The sequence below is a fragment of the Dreissena polymorpha genome, chromosome 10 (genome assembly GCF_020536995.1).
Source record: "Dreissena polymorpha isolate Duluth1 chromosome 10, UMN_Dpol_1.0, whole genome shotgun sequence".
NCBI lineage: Eukaryota > Metazoa > Mollusca > Bivalvia > Myida > Dreissenidae > Dreissena > Dreissena polymorpha.
This window is the reverse complement of record NC_068364.1, coordinates 36520571-36541248: the sequence shown is the minus strand read 5'-3', so window position 1 is coordinate 36541248 and position 20678 is coordinate 36520571. Positions and strand designations below refer to the sequence as shown.

Below are 20678 nucleotides of genomic sequence, written 5' to 3'. Positions count from 1 at the left end.
ATACTGGTTGACAGCGTGTTATAGCGACTAAAAACGCCTTATACTGGTTGACAACGTGTTATAGCGACTGACAACGCCTGATACTGGTTGACAACGTGTAATAGCGACTGACAACGCCTTATAATGGTTGACAACGTGCTATAGCAACTGACAACGCCTTATACTGGTTGACAACGTGTTATAAAGACTGACAGCGCCTTATACTGGTTGACAACGTGTTATAGCGACTGACAGCGCCTTAAACTGGTTGACAACGTGTTAGAGCGACTGACAGCACCTAATACTGGTTGACAACGTGTTATAAAGACTGACAGCGCCTTATACTGGTTGACAGCGTGTTATAGCGACTGACAGTGCCTTATACTGGTTGACAACGTGTTATAAAGACTGACATCGCCTTATACTGGTTGACACCGTGTTATAGCGACTGACAGCGCCTTATACTGGTTGACAACGTGTTATAGCGACTGACAACGCATTATACTGGTTGACAACGTGTTATAAAGACTGACAACGCCTTATACTGGTTGACAACGTGTTATAGCGACTGACAACGCCTTATACTGGTTGACAACGTGTTATTAAGACTGACAGCGCCGAATAATGACTGACAACATTTTATAGCTACTGACAATGTCTAATGATGGCTGACCACGTATTATAGCTATTGACAATGCCTTATAATGACTGACCACGTTTTATAGCGACTGACAACGCATACTAACGGCTGACATCGTGTTATAAAGACTGACAGCGCCTTATACTGGTTGACAACGTGTTATAGCGACTGACAACGCCTTATACTGGTTGACAACGTGTTACAGCAACGTACAGCGCCTTATACTGGTTGACAACGTGTTATAGCGACTGACAACGCCTGATACTGGTTAACAACGTGTTATAGCGACTGACAACGCCTTATACTGGTTGACAACGTGTTATAGCGACTGGCAGCGCCTTATACTGGTTGTCGTGTTATAGCGACTGACAGCGCCTTATACTGGTTGACAACGTGTTAAAGCGACTGACAACGCCTTATACTGGTTGACAACGTGTTATAGCGACTGACAACGCCTTATACCGGTTGACAACGAGTAATAGCGACCGACAACGCCTTATACTGGTTGACAACGTGTTATAAAGACTGACGGCGCCTTATACTGGTTGACAACGCCTTATACTGGTTGACAACGTGTTATAAAGACTGACAGCGCCTTATACTGGTTGACAACGTGTTATAGCGATTGACAGCGCCTTATACTGGTTGACAACGTGTTATAGCAACTGATAGCGCCTTATACTGGTTTATAACGTGTTATAAAGACTGAGAGCCCTTATACTGGTTGACATCGTGTTATAGCGACTGACAGCGCCTTATACTGGTTGAAAACGTGTTATAGCGACTGACAGCGCTTTATTCTGGTTGACAACGTGTTATAGCGACTGACAACGCCTTATAATGGTTGACAACGTGTTATAAAGACTGACAGCGCCGAATAATGACTGACAACATTTTATAGCTACTGACAATGTCTAATAATGGCTGACCACGTATTATAGCGACTGACAATGCCTTATAATGACTGACCACGTTTTATGGCGACTGACAACGCATAATAATGGCTGACATCGTGATATAAAGACTGACAGCGCCTTATACTTGTTTACAACGTGTTATAGCGACTTACAACGCCTTATACTGGTTGACAACGTGTTATAGCGACTGACAGCGCCTTATACTGGTTCACAACGTGTTATAAAGACTGACAGCGCCTTATACTGGTTGACAACGCCTTATACTGGTTGACAACGTGTTATAAAGACTGACAGCGCCTTATACTGGTTGACAACGTGTTATAGCGATTGACAGCGCCTTATACTGGTTGACAACGTGTTAAAGCGACTGTCAGCGCCTTATACTGGTTGACAACGTGTTATAAAGAATAAGAGCCCTTATACTGGTTGACATCGTGTTATAGCGACTGACAGCGCCTTATACTGGTTGACAACGTGTTAAAACGACTGACAGCGCTTTATTCTGGTTGACAACGTGTTATAGCGACTGACAACGCCTTATAATGGTTGACAACGTGTTATAAAGACTGACAGCGCCGAATAATGACTGACAACATTTTATAGCTACTGACAATGTCTAAATAATGGCTGACAACGTATTATAGCGACTGACAATGCCTTATAATGACTGACCACGTTTTATAGCGACTGACAACGCATACTAACGGCTGACATCGTGTTATAAAGACTGACAGCGCCTTATACTGGTTGACAACGTGTTATAGCGACTGACAACGCCTTATACTGGTTGACAACGTGTTACAGCAACTGACAGCGCCTTATACTGGTTGACAACGTGTTATAGCGACTGACAACGCCTGATACTGGTTGACAACCTGTTATAGCGACTGACAGCGCCTTATACTGGTTGACAACGTGTTATAGCGACTGGCAGCGCCTTATACTGGTTGACGTGTTATAGCGACTGACAGCGCCTTATACTGGTTGACAACGTATTAAAGCGACTGACAACGCCTTATACTGGTTGACAACGTGTTATAGCGACTGACAACGCCTTATACTGGTTGACAACGTGTAATAGCGACTGACAACGCCTTATACTGATTGACAACGTGTTATAGCGACTGACAACGCCTTATACTGGTTGACAACGTATTATAGCGACTGAAAACGCCTTATACTGGTTGACAACGTGTTATAAAGACTGACAACGCCTTATACTGGTTGACAACGTGTTAAAGCGACTGACAGCGCCATATACTGGTTGACAACGTGTTATAAAGACTGACAGCGCCTTAAACTGGTTGACGTGTTATAAAGACTAACAGCGTCTTATACTGGTTGACAACGTGTTATAGCGACTGACAACGCCTTATACTGGTTGACAACGTGTTATATCGACTGACAACGCCTTATACTGGTTGACAACGTGTTAAAGCGACTGACAGCGCCTTATACTGGTTGACAACGTGTTATAGCGACTGACAACGCCTTATAATGGTTGACAACGTGTTATAAAGACTGACAGAGCCGAATAATGACTGACAACATTTTATAGCAACTGACAATGTCTAATAATTTCTGACCACCTATTATAGCGACTGACAATGCCTTATAATGACTGACCACGTTTTATAGCGACTGACAACGCATAATAATGGCTGACATCGTGATATAAAGACTGACAGCGCCTTATACTGGTTTACAGCGTGTTATAGCGACTGACAACGCCTTGTACTTGCTGACAACGTGTTATAGCGACTGACAGCGCCTTATACTGGTTTAGAAAGTGTTATAGCGACTGACAACGCCTTAAACTGGTTGACAACGCGTTATAGCGACTGACAGCGCCATATACTGTTTGACAACGTGTTATAAAGACTGACAGCGCCTTATACTGGTTGACAACGTGTTATAGCGACTGACAGCGCCTTATACTGGTTGACAACGTGTTATAGCGACTGACAACGCTCATACTGGTTGACAACGTGTTATAAAGACTGACAGCGCCTTATACTGGTTGACAATGTGTAATAGCGACTGACAACGCCTTATACTGGTTGACAACGTGTTATAGCGACTGACAGCGCCTTATATTGGTTGACAACGTGTTATAAAGACTAACAGCGCCTTATACTGGTTGACAACGTGTTATAGCGACTGACAGCGCCTTATACTGGTTGACAACGTGTTATAGCGACTGACAACGCCTTATACTGGTTGACAACATGTTACAGCAACTGACAGCGCCTTATACTGGTTGACAACGTGTTATAGCGACTGACAACGCCTGATACTGGTTGACAACGTGTTATAGCGACTGACAGCGCCTTATACTGGTTGACAACGTGTTATAGCGACTGGCAGCGCCTTATACTGGTTGACGTGTTAAAGCGACTGACAGCGCCTTATACTGGTTGACAATGTATTAAAGCGACTGACAACGCCTTTTACTGGTTGACAACGTGTTATAGCGACTGACAACGCCTTATACTGGTTGACAACGTGTAATAGCGACTGACAACGCCTTATACTGGTTGACAACGTGTTATAGCGACTGACAACGCATTATACTGGTTGACAACGTGTTATAGCGACTGACAACGCCTTATACTGGTTGACAACGTGTTATAGCGACTGACAACGCCTTATACTGGTTGACAACGTGTCAAAGCGACTGACAGCGCCATATACTGGTTGACAACGTGTTATAGCGACTGACAGCGCCTTATACTGGTTGACAACGTGTTATAAAGACTGACAACGCCTTATACTGGTTGACAACGTGTTATAGCGACTGACAACGCCTTATACTGGTTGACAACGTGTTATAGCGACTGACAACGCCTTATACTGGTTGACAATGTGTTATAGCGACTGACAGCGCCTTATACTGGTTGACAACGTATTATAAAGACTGACAGCGCCTTATACTGGTTTACAACGTGTTATAGCGACTGACAACGCCTTATACTGGTTGACAACGTGTTATAGCGACTGACAACGCCTGATTCTGGTTGACAACGTGTTATAGCTACTGACAACGCCTTATACTGGTTGACAACGTGTTATAGCGACTGACAACACCTTATACTGGTTGACAACGTGTAATAGCGACTGACAGCGCCTTATACTGGTTGACAACGTGTTATAGCGACTGGCAGCGCCTTATACTGGTTGACGTGTTAAAGCGACTGACAGCGCCTTATACTGGTTGACAACGTATTAAAGCGACTGACAACGCCTTTTACTGGTTGACAACGTGTTATAGCGACTGACAACGCCTTATACTGGTTGACAACGTGTAATAGCGACTGACAACGCCTTATACTGGTTGACAACGTGTTATAGCGACTGACAACGCATTATACTGATTGACAACGTGTTATAGCGACTGACAACGCCTTATACTGGTTGACAACGTGTTATAGCGACTGACAACGCATTATACTGGTTGACAACGTGTTATAGCGACTGACAACGCCTTATACTGGTTGACAACGTGTTATAGCGACTGACAACGCCTTATACTGGTTGACAACGTGTTAAAGCGACTGACAGCGCCATATACTGGTTGACAACGTGTTATAGCGACTGACAAGGCCTTATACTGGTTGACAACGTGTTATAAAGACTGACAACGCCTTATACTGGTTGACAACGTGTTATAGCGACTGACAACGCCTTATACTGGTTGACAACGTGTTATAGCGACTGACAACGCCTTATACTGGTTGACAATGTGTTATAGCGACTGACAGCGCCTTATACTGGTTGACAACGTATTATAAAGACTGACAGCGCCTTATACTGGTTTACAACGTGTTATAGCGACTGACAACGCCTTATACTGGTTGACAACGTGTTATAGCGACTGACAACGCCTTATACTGGTTGACAACGTGTTATAGCTACTGACAACGCCTTATACTGGTTGACAACGTGTTATAGCGACTGACAACACCTTATACTGGTTGACAACGTGTAATAGCGACTGACAGCGCCTTATACTGGTTGACAACGTGTTATAGCGACTGGCAGCGCCTTATACTGGTTGACGTGTTAAAGCGACTGACAGCGCCTTATACTGGTTGACAACGTATTAAAGCGACTGACAACGCCTTTTACTGGTTGACAACGTGTTATAGCGACTGACAACGCCTTATACTGGTTGACAACGTGTAATTGCGACTGACAACGCCTTATACTGGTTGACAACGTGTTATAGCGACTGACAACGCATTATACTGATTGACAACGTGTTATAGCGACTGACAACGCCTTATACTGGTTGACAACGTGTTATAGCGACTGACAACGCCTTATACTGGTTGACAACGTGTTAAAGCGACTGACAGCGCCATATACTGGTTGACAACGTGTTATAGCGACTGACAGCGCCTTATACTGGTTGACAACGTGTTATAAAGACTGACAACGCCTTATACTGGTTGACAACGTGTTATAGCGACTGACAACGCCTTATACTGGTTGACAACGTGTTATAGCGACTGACAACGCCTTATACTGGTTGACAATGTGTTATAGCGACTGACAGCGCCTTATACTGGTTGACAACGTATTATAAAGACTGACAGCGCCTTATACTGGTTTACAACGTGTTATAGCGACTGACAACGCCTTATACTGGTTGACAACGTGTTATAGCGACTGACAACGCCTTATACTGGTTGACAACGTGTTATAGCTACTGACAACGCCTTATACTGGTTGACAACGTGTTATAGCGACTGACAACACCTTATACTGGTTGACAACGTGTTATAGCGACTGACAACGCCTTATACTGATCGACAACGTGTTATAGCGACTGGCAGCGCCTTATACTGGTTGACAACGTGTTATAGCGACTGACAGCGCCTTATACTGGTTGACATCGTGTTATAAAGACTGACAGCGCCTTATACTGGTTGACAACGTGTTATAGCGACTGACAATGCCTTATACTGGTTGAGAACGTTTTATAGCGACTGACAACGCCTTATACTGGTAGACAACGTGTTATAGCGACTGACAGCGCCTTATACTGGTTGACAACGTGTTATAGCGACTGACAGCGCCTTAAACTGGTTGACAACGTGTTATAGCAACTGACAACGCCTTATACTGGTTGACAACGTGTTATAGCGACTGACAATGCCTTATACTGGTTGACAACGTGTTATAGCGTTACTGATTGGACACATGTCTCTAGGATACGCATTTAAATCACAATGTCTAACCACCTGGTATTGATGATCAAGTAGCTTAACTCTTTTATTATCAAAATCTGCGACAAGAATCTGATCATTTGAGAGACAACAGATGGCTCTTATATCAAATCTCTTGTTTACATCACTTGATATGCTCACATCATACGCTGACTTTGACTTTTATATCTATACACCAATGTTTAAATCTTAAATTATATTTGAAATAAAGCTCTGAAAAAGTTACGTCAAATCAAACTTCAGAAACATCAAGAGAGGAATATAACATAAATAATAATTACTACAGAACAGAAAATACATACATTTGTTTGAGCAGTTCTGTCAACAGTCTTTTAACAAAACAACAAACAACATTATAATGGCTTCAAATCAGCCATATCCCAAATACATGCATTGCCCAAACTGTTTTCAATTCCTAATTTGTTTGATGTTAATAATATAAACATGATTTTTTACATTATATAAACACAATTTCAAACTTTCTTTTCATGTCGTCATCAATTCAGATTTAGGTGAGGTGAAACTGTCATGATAAAATATATTTAGCTAGGCCCAAGAACAATTGCATGGTTTGAAGTAACATAAATACTCAAAATCAACAAATATTTCGCAAAATACTTCGTAGTCAGAAATTCACATGGAATACGGTATATTGTGACACACAAAAATAAGACCACATCTGGCATTGAAATTCTGGCTATTGCTATAAGAAAGAATTGTTATGCGTCAACTTTATTTTTCAAAATTTTGTACGAAATATTCGTTGATTTTGAGTGTTTATGGGCTTTAAAGCCTACAACAAATATCAGGCTTACTTTAAATTTATTTTGAATTACTCCATGGGAAACAAGTCCCATACCAATCAATGAGGAATAATGCATGCAATATCTTAGTATTTTAGAAATTTCAAAAAGGCAGTAATGAATGATAAATTTTTCTATTTGATATTTAAATAATGTTATTATAAATTGGCAAATAAGTCATTCAAGATTGACAATAAGGTCTGTATTTTTATGCATTTGAGGATTTGGGAAAAAATTATCAATCGAGAAAAGTATATTCTATATGTCATCTCAAATGGGAAAAATATTTCATAACATTACAATCTTTCAGTCGTCATCAACGCTAAGAAACAAAATCTGCAATTTGTGAAATCAATTGTTAATAAAGTTAAAGGCTTTTGGACAATGTCCATCTGAACAGAACCTGTTTCATCAAGAAAAATTACAATGGAAAAAATCAGACTTTGGTTTAAGTAATAATGAATGTGAAGCCAATTCTGTGAAAATGGGGCTTCATGCATTTGTGTTTTCCAAGGGTAGCCTCTGCAGTCTGCACAGGCTAACTAGGGACAACACTCCGCTTTAATGGTATTATTTGTTTAAAGGAAGTCCCTTCTAATCAAAAACTCAGTCCAGGCGTAAATCTTAAATCCAAATCATTTAACTTCTATTGACAGTTTTCTTTATCTAAACAGGGTCCGTTTAAAAGGATCATGTCCCAATGACAATAATGAATTATTTTCACTGTATTAAGTAATCAATGTAACTCGCTTTTGCCTCAACCAGTTTACAAATATTCCACAGAGAACCCCTCGTGCACTTTCAAATGCCGGTTCAGACAAACTTTCTGTCCAAACTTCCGCCTACAGATACTGCATTCCCAAGGCTTGTACTTTGTGTGAATGTTCATATGCGCCAGGAGATTGTGCTTCAGCCCGAATGACTTATCACAATACGTACACTGGAACTCTTTCTTGCCTGTATGCGTTATTTGATGGCGCTGTAACATTGCCCGCTCGACGAAGGCTTTCCCGCACAGCGCGCACTATAAGCATTTCTCTGAGTGGTAGTAGTTCTGGTGTTTGCGCAGCGAAGCCCTGCAGCATAGGAAGGTAAATTGTATTGTACAAAACAAGTATACACTGTGGTAAATGCGGATTAATTACAGAGGCATAGTCAGCCGCAGATCCATAATGCTACAATAATTGTGCACAATAAAATAGTTTTACACAAAAAAATTATGGTTCTGGCTCTTCTTTGTCAAAATCATCTTTAATGCAAGGCATTCATTTTCACTGATTTCGTGGATTGACTAGTCTTATATTTGAGATAACAACAAATAATTAATAAAAAGTAACTGCCAACTTAACGAAAGCTTTCACGCATAGCGGAGTAAAACCATGCAATAAAGAATAGAGCCCAAACCATAAGATTTTTTACCGTAAAAATAGTTTTTGTCCAACACGAGTTTTCCTTGATTTCACATTAAGCCCCATTTTCCAAAAGCACAACTCGTTTACAAAACAAACATTAATTTTTCAGCAGTATTGTTCTGATGGAATGCACAATCTGCCAACCAAAATACTAAAAGACACTTTGAGATCAGTAAAAACTGCCTTACAATGCTGTAGTCCATTCAAACAAGTGTTTTCAAACAGATATTCAGATATGGTATGCTTGAATGACTTAACAATCTTTCATGGAACATAATATCATCATTTTACATTAGTTTAAACCTACTAATTTTAGCATTATTAAATTTGACCGCCAACGGGTTATTTAGATGTTCTCGAGTATGTTTCCTGGGTAGAACCAGTACTTGGCAACCCTACGAGGGAGATCTTAAGAAAGCTTCCACAGTGAGGACCATTCGCGGATCCTCCTCGTTGCTAAGCAAACTAAACGAAGCGATGGTAACCACTAGTTTAAAGTTTAAAAAAACAGCATCATTTTGGTAAAATGGTGCAAAATGTTTGTGCGTAAAATGCTGACCCATATTAGTCTGTGAAGCCCACACAGACTTATCAGGGACAACACTTTCCGCCTTAACTGTATTTCTCCTAAGAGGCAACGTCCTTTAAACAACAAACCCACATACAAGCGGAAAGTGTTGTCCATGATAAGCTGTGCGAACTGCGCAGCCTAATCTGGGAGGACACTTAAAGCACATGTATTTAGCCCCGTTAATTAATAATTAAACAAGAGTTCCGCAGTCGGAGACAAATGTCGCATCCTCCCCCCGCAAAAAAAACCCACACAACAGGATTGTATGCAACAAAGCTGACCATAAGAGATCATTTTATCATATTAGTGTGTGACTTAACCACTTAAAAAAGTTTTTAGTTGACATAGAATAAAGCAATTCTGTTAAATCATCGTTATAGTAAATGGGTTGAGAATATTAAAGTATTATAACTAGGTGTCATCTACTGTCCAAGGCCAATGCACATTTTAAGTATCAAGCCAATTGGCCAATTTGTTGAAGAGTTATAAATCGGAAACGAACTGGTCTACCGACCAACCGACATCCATCAATGCAATATACCCCCTCTTCTTCAAAGGGGGGCATCAATAAAAACCTTTGGAATAGATTCAAATTTTAAAGTTTTTGTTTAAACCCTAAGATACTGTTCAGCAGCAAACAGCATAAAACCTGAACAGGCTACTTGCAGGCTGTTCTGGTTATATGCTGGTTGCATTGAGCTGTTTTCACTTTGCTCCTGAGTGGGAAAGGGTTTAGTTTAAAGAATTCCTACTACCAATACCTGTCTGGGAAATCCTTCTTGCATACAAAGCATGGGAGACGTAGGGTATGTCCAGGTATGTACGAGTCCTTGGCCAGCTCATGGTCCTCTAGGTGGCTGATATACTGCTTCCTCTCTCCAAACACCTGCACAAACGCAGATATATTTTAGCTTCTCTTTGGATAACACTGGGCTTAAGTCATGTGTGTAGTGTTGTCCCAGACTAGCCTCTGCAGTCTGCGCAGACTTATCACACAGAGACAACACTTTATGCCTAGATTGGATTTTCATTTAGAAAAGCCTTCCTTACAACAAAAACCTCCATAACAGCAAAAAGTGGCATCCCTGATAAGCCTGTGCAGACTACGTGCACAGGCTTGTCCGAGTCAATACTTTACTTTTCGATTTAACTCAGTTTTTGCCAAGAAAAGACTTCCTTTAAACGTAAAATTCCATTAAAGCGGCAAGTATTGTCCCTGATTAGTCAGTGTAGACTGCACAGGCTAATCTGAGACAACACTTCAAGCACATGCATATTTCCAATTGTGAGTTTACAAGGGGATATCAATAACATTTCACCTTCGTATAGACACATACTAAAACAACAACATGTCCCCACTTATTATGCTTATATTTATCTAGTAACTATGATATAATAATATTGATGTAATATTTAAAAAAAAAAACAAGAAATGTGTTTGTAAGAAACACTATGTCCCCTTCTGCGCCGCTTTGATTTTTAATTATCTAATTATTTTTTTGACCTTTGACCTTGAAGAATGACCTTGACCTTTCACTACTCAACATGTGCAGCTCCAACCAACAGACAGGGCAAAAACAATATGTCCCCCACTATAGTGGTGGGGGACATAAAAACTTTTTTTTTGTCAGAACAAGCCTTCAGAGAGAATTCACCTCACTTAAATAAAAATAATGTGCATTTTCATGACAATTTGAAATCTAAACAGGAGTTCTGCGGTCGGAGACACATGACCCACAAACAGGGCGTTGAATTAGTGACCCCAATGTCAATAGGGGTCATCTACTGTCCAAGGCCAATGCACATGCTAGGTATCAAGCCAATCGGTCAATTAGTTGATCAGTTATTGATTGGAAATGATTTTCACACTTATTGTAACGGTGAATTTGACCTTTGACCTAGTGACCCAAATTTCGATAGGCGTCATCTACTGTCAAAGGCCAATGCACATGTGAAGTATCAAGCCAATTAGTCAGTTAGTTGATGAGTTATTGATCTGTAATGGTTTTCACACTTAATGTGATAGTGACCTTGACCTTTTGACCCAGTGACCCCAATTTCGATAAGGGTCATCAACTTTTCAAGGTCAATACACATTTGAAGTATCAAGCCAATAGGTCAATTGGTTGACGAATTATTGATCAGAAACGAACTGGTCTACCGACAAACATCCAGCACAACAATTTATTCCTCTCTTCTTCGAAGGGGGGCATAAAAATTACAACTAAATCAACATTATTGATTTAACATTACTCTAATATTTTTTATCCATTCAACGCCTAAAAAGTCTATCCACACCTTTTGAACATATTTAGTGTTTAAATAGCCTAACCATAAAGGGACACATGTCACAGGTGTAGGTGGCAATCTTGTCGTGTATTCTCAGATGACACCGGAAATTGTAGAGGTCAGAAAACGTGTCTTGGCAGATACAGCATTTGTATACCCTGGAAGTTGAATTTTAGAATAATATGAACCACGTTCTGTGAAAAGGGGGTATAATGCATTGGCGTTGTGTCGTTCCAGATTAGCCTGTGCAGTCCGCAAAGGTTAATCAGGGATAACAATTTAAACTTGTTTTTTTTGTTTAAAGAATTACTCTTCTTGACAAAAATCCAGTTAAAGACTGCACAGGCTAATCTGGGATGAAACTTTATACAGTGAATTAAACCCCCTTTTCCCAGAACAAGGCTCACTAATATTGATCAAACACAAATGTGAATTTTATTTATCTAGAGAAACAATAGTTTATATATAGAATTATATATCTGTCTATAAACAACAATCATACATTCTCCTTGAAAGGAATTCAATAAGTAGTAGTAGTAGTAGTAGTAGTAGTAGAAGTAGTAGTAGTAGTAGTAGTAGTAGTAGTAGTAGTAGTAGTAGTAGTAGTAGTAGTAGTAGTAGTAGTAGTAGTAGTAGTAGTAGTAGTAGTAGTAGTAGTAGTAGTAGTAGTAGTTGTAGTAGTAGTTTGGCCGATTATCTTGTGCGCACAATATAGCGATTGTGTTTTCAAGTCTCAAAAAAAGAGACGGAAAAACAGAACTTGTGTTTTCCGCTTCAAAAAAAAAGACGTGAAGACAGAACTTTTGTTTTCCCGTCGCCAAAAAAAAAATTAACTCCTGAAAACAGACTTATTTTGTGTTTCCCCGAGTAAATACACCCATGCTTTATTTTACGGCTATTAGCATTTCATTTTTATAAATAAAAAAGAGCTTTATTAGTTTATATCTAATTGTTGGAATTTTGAAAATAAACAAATTGGTTAAAAACCTATCATCTTTATATTTATCGAGATTATTTATGGATTTGCCAATATGCATAATGATATATATAGAAGATGTGCACGTACATTAACAATCGTTCATAATGTTGTAACGGTAATTTAATTTCAGATCCCCTATTTATTTTTGAACTTAACTTGGTTATTGTTGTTATTGTATTAAACAACATAACATACAGCTGCTTTTATAAGGTAATACACCCATGCTTCATTTTAAGGCTATTTTTTCATTTGTTAATTGAAACAAGAGCTTATTTGTTTATATCTAATTGTTGGAATTTTACTAACAAACAAACTGGTTCAAAGCCCTATCATATTTATATTTATCTAGATTATTTATGGATTAGCCAGTATACATAATCGCAGATACCACCTGAACAGGGCGGCTGTATTTTCGTTTTCATTTTTAACAATGAATTAATGAAGCATGTTATCTCCTTTAAATTCTTCGCCAAACAAAACGTAGGACACAGGGCGACTTGACCCATATCAAACCTGTAATCTTGACGCACGGACCCGATACAATAATAAAATAACACATTAAGATTCAATAGTATATGCTGTTAAAGCACATTTGGCAACACAGAAAATAAAACCGTGATCGCATATATTTTTTCGACAAATTTGGTGGTTTCAACATCACAACTAATCTTTAAATTGAACTACACACAGTATACAGCCAAAACTTTGTTCTTCGTTAAGATTCAATAAACGAGCATTTACATGATTACTATAAATGAACATATCTGGAGCGTAGTTCACACATAATAGATACAATTCAAAGGTTTACCCATTTTACACCGTCACTTTCGTGTTCATGACGCAGTTGTCAGGAGAATTGCTTTCCAATCATGCTTATATTTTTTTACACAGGTCAGAAACATGTGTATATAACTGCGTCTAGCGTTTTCATACGAGAGCGTACACTGCATTCAGAGTTTGTTTGAGCAGAAGTGTGCAACCGTCGTCTTCTATTTAAAGTATAGAGTAGATAAATGCTTTATTCTGGTTCAGTATAATTGGGTGATATTACAAGCACGGCAAAAGTGTATCGTATGTGAGTATACAGTGTTTGTCAACTGAACGGTATACTGATATCATTATCTACTGACATCACTTCAAACAGACCAATACAGGCTAGGTTAATCGAGTTACAGAGGGGGACTATATTGATCATGGACAAGTAAAGCTATCAAGATTGATATACGTCAAGAGCAACTTAGTGTATCAAACATTACCCTGAACACTATTTCAATGATAACATTGATTGTCATTCACCCCGGGATACATGATAACATTGATTGTTATTCACCTCGGGATACATGATAACATTGATTGTCATTCACCCCGGGATACATGATAACATTGATTGTCATTCACCCCGGCATACCGATAAACAACTAAATCCTCTAATAGGCATACACATATGAAATATATGAAAGATTTGACATATTATGCGATTGCTGTTAAAAGGGACAGGGATTTTTTCCATAACAATATTCACTATTGTAATATTGTAAAGGAACACAAATGGAGAATTATTGTAAAACTTTCATTAGCTGTATATGTTTAAGTTAATCAAGCAGCAAATAAAACGGTGTTGATGTTTCATATATGTTGCATGTATTAATTCTTAAAGTAAATAAAACACAATTGAATATTTTTTTGTTCGACTTAAATATAAAAACTAAACGTGCCGTTGTATTTGTCTTGTTTAGATGGGTTGTTTTTATGATTGAGGTTCGAAGTATCCAATAGTAGTCTAGACAAATTACAGGGAACTGTTTATTAACCTCACCCTATCCTAGGTCAGCTTGTGTACAGGTACTAGGTGTATGTACTTAAATCATTAACTATCAACTGTCCTACTTTAAACAGATGTAGGGTGAGAATGGCCGTAGAAATGATTGTATAACCAATCCGCACACGTTATATGCACGGGCCACGTATCGAACTCGCGATCGTCGGATTCGTATTTCAGCGCTCTACATACAAAGCTTGCCTGCCGGTTAAGGTGCTTTGTCAATACACATCACAATCAATGCAGTGTAAAGTCCTCTTAATTTAGTTTGTTACTTTGCAGCCAAAGTCCTATATCATCACTATCTGAGTTTGAGATATATATTTATTTGTCAATAAGGTGATATCTGACACTTTCATCGCACTTGTGAACGATAAAACCAAACATCACTTAACTGGTATCCTAACATTCAAACTTTATAATCAATCTCGGTATGATTACATGAGATATTTCATTTGATGAGCAAAGTACTAAATGATAAACTCATTGATAAATTTACAACTGAACTATATAATGATATATACACAATATGACGCTTAATTTTTATAAACGTCCACAGATATTCACAAATGAAGTTATCTGTCTCGTTTCGCTGTTTGTAATAGTGATGTGTCTTTTGAACAAAGATCAAAAGGGAACCAAATAGTCATAAATCGAATCAATCAACATAACAAATTTCAAATGACATGGTTTAACGGTTTTGAAGCTTTGGAATGGGCTTTATTGTTTTATTAACAACCTGTTGAAGAGTGAGAAGACCGCAAGCCAAATAATGTTATTTTACTGCTTCAGCCTAAATGAAATTACAAATAGTGTAAGTGCACTTGTATGAAATGTTAAAATTCAATAATGAATTTCTGACTTTAGCGACATTTAGTAACCAACTTTTGGACTCGAGGAAACACTCATGGTATTCAAAATAATATTCCTCAATGATAAAGCCCACACTGCAACATACTTGATATTATGATTAGATATTAAATTTAATTAAATACGTCACACGTATCCACCTTTTCTTGGACTTTATTAAACTGTACAACTCCCTGGCATCTAGGTGATTGTAATTTATGTTTGATTAGCAAACACCACGTGGCAGACAATTTTCGAATTGAGAGTTATTATCAAAACGATCTAGTTTGTAAACAATAAGAGACCGTTATTAATTAAAGAGTTTGCCATAAAGTCACTGCTTTTTGAGTCACTCTGCTTTGTATGACTTACGGTTTTTGTATTATATCAGATAAACCTAGTTTTGCTCGATTGGTCATTCTCAGCTCGGGTACTACTTACATGTACCCCGGGTACTCTTAAATATATTTTCATGTAACGTGGGTACGGTAAATATACTGAAACGTACCCGGGAATTTTTCAAGCTAAATCAGTCGTTGTCGGCTATTTTTTTAATTAATAATGTTCACATTTATATCAATGTTCTGTTAAATGGCCTCTTTCTTATCGAAACTCATACTCAAAAAGCATGTTGATGCAGTTTTTCCAAAAGGGAAATTGTTAAAGATAAACAATATCGTTTTACGGTAATCGGTAGCGCTTTTTTATGACATCGAAATTTGGGCGGGATTACAACTCGGGTACAGTCTTATATCGACCGGGTACGTGTAAGTATATTTTCCGTAACCGGGGTACATGTAAGTATTCTTAAGAGTACCCAGGGTACATGTAAGTAGTACCCGAGCAGACAATGACCAATCGAGCCCTTGTTTGGGGTAAACTTTAAGTCGCGCGTTTAGTATGACATCGACAACAAGATAGTTAACTTCAATCGTGTTCATATACCAAGGGACAGACATACTGTTATAATTCGAAATAACGTGTTTTTGTTTAAAGATTGCAATTCGATTGACAGGAACATAAGTATAAAGGCAGGATCATTATCATAAAATACTACCATGCGTGTAAATGGATATACATATGCATTGTTGGTTTTAATAGCATCATTATTTGCAAACAGTTGTAATCATTTTAACTCAGACTCAACAGGTTCACTCAAGTAAATATCCGCAATTTATCACAATGGGTGTATACCAGAACAAAGTCAAATAATGTTCTTACACCTTTGTTGCGTTATCAAATTTGTTTGAAGTTGTTATGTAGTTGTACGCGTTATACACTGTTTTATTGGGCATTATGTTTTAACCAACATGTTGGTAGTTGGAATCATTGTGCGCAACATCGAAACTGCATGTACCATTGGCGTATGGAAAACATCACAATATTTCTGACAAAAACATGGTCGATTTATTGTAAATTTGTAATATAGGAAACACTTTATAATATTAAAAAAACAACAGTTATTGCACACAGAACAGTGTTATAGGATTTAAAACACATTCTTACAAGTTCAAACACATACTCTCTAAGTACAGACAATAAGACACGCAAGAAACTCATTCGCACATGCAATATTTGCATGAGGACTTAGAGCAGTCAATTACTATGCGCAACAACGACCTTCTTGTCACAATACATTCGTATTTTGGCAGCATATTCTTATAGGTAATGATAAATATGTATTGTAATCAATTACGCTATGGGCTAGACATGTAAAATCTCATAAAACTTAAAATTTATTTTTAAATTCTTCTAATAATGCTTATGCAAGTGATAAAAATTAAACACAAAAGACCACAGCACACATAGAGCAGCATGAATTTTTCTAAAATTGGCGATTCATTTTATATACAAATGTCATATACTAGCGCATTGTTAGAATTTTGATATGCACTTTCAAGAAATCCTTATACAAGAACATCGACTATAACATGATGCGTTTTAAATACTGCACGTACAAAATTAAAGCGGCATTGGAGAACTTCACCAATATGTATATGCAGTAATTAACAAAAGTAAATTCTGATAAAGCCGATATATTATTGATCAATTTGAGTAACAAGTAATGAATTTAATATAAACATGATTTATATAATCTTAGCAATTTTAACACCTATGCATGCATTGTTGTAAGTAAATATGTTGTATATGCTTATATTACTTTAAATCCCAAAATTGCATTATTATTGTAAAATCCCAAAATGATTGAATCAGTGCTGCTGCTGTAGAAGACAGACACTGGTGTCTTCACCCCATCCTTCATTGAATCAAGTGTGGCCAGCTTCTTCTTACCCTCGCTGTCCATCTGTATAATTGAGTTGATTTTGTACACACAGACCATAACTTGTCCGCTAGGTGTCACGTGTACGGACCGTGGACTTTTATGTTGAGGGTCAGTAATAGTATGGTTCCATCGGTTGCCAGCGTGAGGAGTTTGTGTTCACGCCTATTGGCTATGTAGATCTTATCTGGATAGTATGGTTCCATCGGTTGCCAGCGTGAGGAGTTTGTGTTCACGCCTATTGGCTATGTAGATCTTGTCACCAAAGAGGTTCACGGCACACTTGTATACTGTTGGTAAAAAGTATTATAAATTGATATATTAAAATGTATATGATTATATTCAAACACAACATTTTAATGCGATGATGAATTAAAATGTTATATACCAAGTTAATTTCAGGAGGATCATTCGTTGTATTCTGAATATGAGGTATTGCGCTGATTCTAGTACACGCACATATATTTGTATAGTTAGAGTTATATATATATTGTAATTAGAGACATTACTATATTGTTTAATATTAAGAGATATTGTCATTTGATAATTGTTATATTTTTGGGGAGTATCTCGAAAATTTAAAGAGATATCAACTCGATCATTGATGGATAGATATATATTAAATGGCGGGGGGGGGGGGGGCGGGGTTACTTCAGAGCGAACTAAGAGTTATCAGATGTTGTAAAACGGGACCATTACGTCAAATTTCAATGGCCAATATATATATAAGTTCATAGATTTGATTGATATGCCATTGTCTGCGTTACAACTAAAAGTTATTGATTTAATATACTTAAAATCTGTATCAGAGCTACATATGGTAATACAGTATTAAGTGACCATCCATTAATGTGTCAGGTTGGTTAATTATATTAGTTATTGGTACAGTAATTACTATCATGAGAGTGTTGATTTATACCTGTGATATTGAATATGCAATCATGCACTTTCTTTACTAGTGTTCCATTCAGAGTGTATAGGTATAGGGCTGTTCCGGATGTAACATACAGATCACCCTAATGGTGGGCAATACCAATACTCTTATAAGGCAGCAACAGCTTCCAGCCTTTATTCAACCTGTCATTATTGACGGATATCATCTGTAACTCATGAAGCGTTTCGTCATAATCTTCCTCATCTTGTTCCTCATATTGTACCTCATCTTGATCCTGTTTTTTTCTCATTCATAGTGACAACAGCCTCACTTGGAGGTATAAGACACAAGTCATATGTGTAGGTAGACACATAAAAGTGGCTCAGAACTTGGCATTTCTTGTCTAACAGTTGTAACTTGCTATTTCGATAATCTAGTACAATCGTCTCACCAGTAGGAAGCTCACAAATTTAATAAATATGGCATGTAGACCAATCAGGCGACACTTTTACGCTATATTCTGACTTGTTCTGCATCCAAATAACCTTATTTGGTTGGCTAACTCTCCCCAGACATGCCAATTTCATAAAATACTTCTCGATGTCCTTACTGGGTGCGAATTCCATATCATATTCATGTCTGACATTTGACTCTTTTAGAAATAATTCAGAGTCCTCTATCTGCTATTGACATATTTCTAAATCTATACACGTTCGTTTACTGCTATTGTTGCAAATGTCATTTATCACTTTACTGAGACATTGCATAATTTCATGAAGGCTGTTTCAATCATCTCTTTCTTTTGTAATATAAATCTTACAGCTGGAAATTATTTTGTCCATTTCTAGCATTGTCACTATTTCTAGCCGATCTAATTCTGCATTGATTTTCTGTCGCACTGTCTCGATCTCTTCCTTAATTCGATCGTAAACCTTCTCAAGCGACTGAAGATTGCATTCTGCTCTGTCTTTAAGTTTCTTATACTCTTCTTATACTTTCTGAATGTTTGACGAAAGTTGATGGACGTCTGTCGTTGAATATTTGTTTGCCTCTTCAAAAAGACTGACTTTACTACCTGATCTGCAATACAAGGGCATGGTCTATAAGCTAATAGACACATGGACTCAAGTATTATAATATAAAAACCTTGGTCATGAAAAGTGCGGATAACACATGTATAATGAACCACTTAGTATTTGCCCTTATTTTTGGTCTTATAATATGATTTTGTATAAAGCTCATTCCCACTTCGCAAACGCAAATTTAATTTAAAATATAAATATTTAGTTCAGATAAATTAACGTCCTGTTTGCCATTTAGAATTTTATTGACAAAATAATTAGTTTACACTTAACCTTTTTGGTTTGTTTGGTTGTATATTTTCACCGTTTTCATTAGTATTTCATGGATATCTCGGCGATCAGTTAATCAACTCACACTTTTCCTGGGATAGCTATTTACCAGTGCTAAGTTCACATACTTATGTCATAACTTAACACTGCCCTTTCTGTATTAGAGGTATGATGATAATGGCTTTACAAAGACTTAACCAATCACCACACAAGTGTATCAAACCTGGGATAAACATAATTGAAGTCTTACCTTACACACAACTAACGGAAGAAATTGGGAAATATACATATTGATATCAATTGTAAATATTTAAACATGTATGTACTTCATTATCGATCATAACGTAATAGACCGACACGTTGAATGAATGTAAACCTCTCGACTTAAATATGACGGTTTTTGTTTAATATTGAAATACCGATTGTGTCATATACACACCAAGGTTGTTAGTTGAAACCATTTTGGGTGCGTTAAATACATGTACATACATCTTAAAAAATTCGGAATAGTAAGTGTAACCATTTCTCAAGAATCCAGTTTCAAATTGTTCATATTGTAAGAGCAAATCACCACAACAACAAGACAATCATTTAAATTAAACTTGCCTGTGATGAAGAAACACGCAAATATGACAACAAAGTCGACTATGGACTTATAATACTCAAAAGAGAAAGTTTCACT

The 20678-nt window shown here is 37.6% G+C and overlaps 1 protein-coding gene across 1 annotated transcript in view; it reads right to left on the bottom strand.

The window, feature by feature from the left end:
- Positions 1-6786: 6786 nt before the first annotated feature.
- The window catches only part of LOC127847757 (gastrula zinc finger protein XlCGF8.2DB-like), a 111588-nt gene continuing 97696 nt past the window's right edge, over positions 6787-20678 (bottom strand). The window contains exon 3 of the transcript XR_008034156.1: positions 6787-8646. The gene's annotated coding sequence lies outside the window, so the exon portion shown is untranslated. The remainder of the gene's footprint in view (positions 8647-20678) is intronic.